We start from the raw sequence: 4,520 nt of genomic DNA, 5'->3' as shown, positions 1-4,520 counted from the left end.
TCTTTCTTTCTTTCTTTCTTTCTTTCTTTCTTTCTTTCTTTCTTTCTTTCTTTCTTTCTTTCTTTCTTTCTTTCTTCCTCTTTCTCTTCCTCTCTCTTTCTTTTTTAAAGACGGGACACCCTCATGAATTGTTCACCAAAATCTATACATCCCCCTCTCACTCCCTTGGCCTGCTGGGACAGTCTTGTGACAGCTCATTATTAATGATATCAAGGCTGCTGGTTGACTCCCGAGTCTACTCACAGGGGTGAAAACCGTCTTGTGACCATTGCCTGAACTCTCACTCCTGGTCAAGAGCTTTATGACCTAATCTTCGATGCGGACTCAGCGCCGTACCCTTGCGTGCACGTGTGTCAGGCTCACCGGGGCAGAGCTAATGTACGGCATCTCGTAATCTACTCCATCTCCGTGTGAAGCTCAAAGCACAGGTCTTGCTGGTGACAGGCATGAAGCTCTAGCTTGGCAGGATCTGGGAGGCCATGGATCTGTGGACCAGGCACTGCGCTGAACCAGTCTCACCAAAATGTAAATCCATGTGGCTTAAGAAGCCTTCCCAGTCGCACCCACAGAGTCATCCATGGTCTCGAGGATGGCAGCTGGGGATAGGACATGAGTGTAAAAGATGGTGATCTGGCTCTAGGAGAGGCAGGGCCCTGGGGGTGAGCCGAATGTCTGTTTTACACATAAAAGAGATATTGTTTTCAGAATCTATCAAACTCAGGGTCAAAGCAGCCACACCGAAGAGGCTGTGCAAAATAGTAAAGATCTCACCTCATTCCACCCCAAAGATGTTTTAGAGCAGTGGTTCTCAACCCGTGGGTCGCGACCCCCTCTAGGAGGTCACGTATCAGATATTTATATTACCATTCATAACAGCAGTAAAATCACAGTTGCAAAGTAGGAACAAAATACATGTTATGGTGGGAGGTGATCAGCACAACATGAGGAACTGTACGAAAGGGTCCCGGCATCAGAAAGATTGAGAATCACTGGTTCTAGGACATTGAGATGTGGACTGGAGTCTCTACACTGCGATGCGCTGTGTGGGCTGCCTGGTTTCAGGTAGTCAGGGCTGGCGTGTGGTGCTGCACTGTCGGCCAGCCCACCGTGGCCACTATATTTCCTGTTCATGTAACACACATGCTCTGGGGAGCAGAGCTGAGGTTATAAAGGAAAGGAAGGATCAGAGCACAGCTCAATGACATTTAAGGGTCTGGATCTGTGCCGTTGTAACTCCTAGTCACAGACCGGCTCTTTTCAGAATGTTGAGGTCTCTCCAGGACAACATTTGTCTCTGAGAAGTGTGCTCGAGGGACAGAATGCTCCCCGGTCCTCCTGTGTGTGCTAATGTCCTCTTGGGGCCAAGAGACTGACTTTGTGTTTTGGGAAGACATTTGAGCTTCTTGGTCCTGGGGTAGGATGGGGTTCATGATTGTCTCTGACTGGGAAATGCATGTGTGTGACACCAAATACACTCCGTTTCACGCTGATGCTTCACGGCTTTGACATGGCAGAGTTACACAGAATGCCGTGACTGAGAAAACTGTGTGGTGGGCACAGGGCAAGCTCTGTGTGCGTTTTGTTTTTGCACTTTTTTGTAAATCTACAATTATTTTAAAAGAAAATTATCAAAAATTTACAGTTGCATTTGACTAAATTCAATATGACCTTGGATTTGGGGGATGGGGCAGTGTTGTGGAATGAAATCCAACCAACCGGAAACAGGTAAAACCTACAATGTCTTTAACTAAAAGTAATCTACCGAGGCTAATTTCTTAGTTTTGACAAGTTCACTCTTTTATAGGGCATTCATATAAGAGGAAAGTAGACCCATTAGCAACGTAAAGTATAAACTCCGAGAAGTTTTATGCTAGGAACAAAATCTGATTTAACATTGTTTCCAAAACTTACTTCATTACAGAATTTGTTTCCCTCAAAATAATACTGATTTACAAAGTGCCAAGTGCCAAAGCTAGTGGGCATCAGGGGGACTTGCCTGGCCTTGGTTGGGAGGACATTTTCATGTCCTCAGGACAGAGTTGCTGCCCTCGTGGGGCTTCTTTGCCCCTCTCAGCCTTCCTCTGTTGGCTTGTGAGCCTTAACCCCACCCCCCCCCCCCCCCGTGAGTAAATCTGGTTAATTTCTTGATGTTGCATGTTGGATTAACTTCCTCGTAGCACATGTTGGCTGTGCATGAAGATTAGTCAGGCCCTTTGAAAGGCTGCTGAATCATTCAACCAACAGCATCCTGGCAGGGGATTAATTGTGTGCAGCTGAGGTGCTGTGAGGGGCCCCTTTTTATTCCAGCAAGGAAGCTGCTGAGAGGCACTCACAAGCCCTTAAAGGCAGGAAGAGCCCCTAAGCAGCAGGCTTTGGGCAGCACATTATAACTAAAAAGGGGACTCACACTAGGGCAATTAAAAAGAGGATCCCTCATTTATTTCTCATTAGAGAGACACGACTGATACAAAATGAATGGGCTTCTTTGTGAAGTAGTTGTAATGAGTATAGGGAGAGAATGGGTGATCAGACATGATCACAAGTCAATTAAGAATTCAATCCACTCCTCACACCGGGCTTCTGCTTGTCTTCTTTACTGCATATTAATATTTGTTTATGTTCGACAAAACGCAACATTTTACTTCTTACTAGACATATGATACTGAATTCTACCCCTCTACAACGGTGTGTTTCCTGAAGGTTTTTTGAGTGTTTGTTTGGGGTTTTGGGAGACGGTCTTGCTGCGTTTGCACTGGCTGGCCTGGAACTTGCTGTGTAGACCAGACAAGCCTTGATGAACTTGCTGCAGTCCTTCTGCCTCTGCTCTTAGAGTGCCGGGATCATGAGTGCCCCCCATCACACATAGCCTGAAGGTTTTTTTATTAACTTCTAGAAAACAAACCTTGGGAATGACTTCAAAGCGAACACAATCCTCCTGAAGTCGCAGTGGAGAGAGAAGGTACAATCTACCCTTGTTCTGCTCCTACGGGAGCCATGTTGGATTCTGTCTTTCAGCCCCCTCTGTGTCCTCTGTCTTCCAAAGTCTCACACAGCCTTTGCCAACAGGTTTCAAAGAGGATCCCAGGTCCCCTCCATGACTTGGCACCTAATGGTGTGTATCATAAGGGCAGACGTCAAAGACATTTCTCATTGACTGACTGGAAGCTTCCATCGAGGAAACACACAACTATACCAAAGTAAAATTTCTCTCTCCCTTTCCTCCCCTGAACAGTTTTGGATGTTTAATATGGATGGATCTTCTGTATTGTTCTCTAATGTGTGGATGCAATACAAATGCAGGCAAAAGGTGCAACAGAAACAGAATTCTTTCATCTAACCGATGCGTAGATTGTCACATGTCGTTGCCTCATTCACCTGGCACATCGCACGGTACTATGACTTTTCATTTGGGGGCTCTCCATGAAGGTTTGGCCAGTGTCTACTGCTGCCACAGCAAGAGCCAAAGCTGGTGAGTAGTGATTGGATAACAGTGAGCTAAGCAGTTAGTAGGCCTCATGAGGACCAGGTTGGTTGCATGGTGGTGCTGATGCCGATGATGATGGTGTAAGGTTGCCCTTTGCATTTTCCTGTATTGGGAAGGCTGGTAGAAAAGCATTGGCTCGGCCTGGAGAGGATGGAAGCCGATGTATGGCTGTGGATTGTTAGCCACTTCTTTTGCGTCCTGATGGACACAACCCTAGAAGTTTAAGAAGGGCATCAAACTCTCACTGACCAGTCAGGAGCACTGTGCCCATGAAAGGTTCACCAGAACAGTGAACAGTGTCTGTGACTGGCTGTAGAGGCCCAACACCCACAAGGTCAACATCTGGGTCCTTAGCCTATCCATATTGCTGAACTCATCAGGGGGATGGCTGGAGCACACTATAGCCTTCCTCCTGAGTCTGTGCCAGGTGTGTGGTGGGGAGCTGTGTCACACTAGGGTTCTGGAAGGAGGAGGCAGGAAGGAGAAAGGAAGGCCATGGTACATGAGCAGCCCAACAGGGGGGCGGTTGCAGCAGCAAGTTAACTGGGCGAAGGTGACACGTGGGAGAGGCATGCCTGGTGTGTCTTCAACACTGACAAGAGCCACAGGCGGAGTCAGCCTGCAGAAAAGGCAACGAGGAAGGGCAGGCTGTAATTAAATAATGTACTTTGCTGATAGTTTATCCCAGCCCTCCAGCAAAGTAGTAACGTACAGCCCCGAGCAGCCCCGAGCCTTCGTGGAAAGACTTTAGGAGTTAAAAGTTGTTGAGAACAATGGATTCCCCAAAGATAGAACTTTAGAATCATGAAGTGGCCAGCAATAGTGGAGGTATAGCCTGGAGTCACCCACAGGACCAATCAAGTCACAAAATCATTATGCTTGTGTGTGCATGCACTCATATACACACTACAGGCACATATAACATGGCCACCCACCATATATGCACACCCACACCCACACATACCCCCCACATACATACCCACCCATCACACACACTACTCTCTCTGTCCCCCCTTCCCCTTCACACACAAAGGCA

At 47.2% G+C, this 4,520-nt stretch overlaps 1 long non-coding RNA gene across 1 annotated transcript in view; it reads left to right on the top strand.

Annotated features, from left to right (window-relative positions):
* LOC129666778 (uncharacterized) overlaps positions 1–3,175 on the top strand; it is a 29,806-nt gene extending 26,631 nt beyond the window's left edge. Inside the window, exons 2-3 of the long non-coding RNA XR_008718652.1 lie at positions 2,894–2,959; positions 3,067–3,175. This is a non-coding gene — a long non-coding RNA (uncharacterized LOC129666778). The remainder of the gene's footprint in view (positions 1–2,893; positions 2,960–3,066) is intronic.
* The last annotated feature ends 1,345 nt before the right edge of the window (positions 3,176–4,520 follow it).

This window comes from Psammomys obesus, unplaced genomic scaffold (assembly GCF_907164565.1).
Source record: "Psammomys obesus unplaced genomic scaffold, mPsaObe1.curated_primary_1811, whole genome shotgun sequence".
NCBI lineage: Eukaryota > Metazoa > Chordata > Mammalia > Rodentia > Muridae > Psammomys > Psammomys obesus.
Note: the sequence above shows the minus strand (reverse complement) of the source record. Positions and strands in the feature narration are given on the sequence as shown.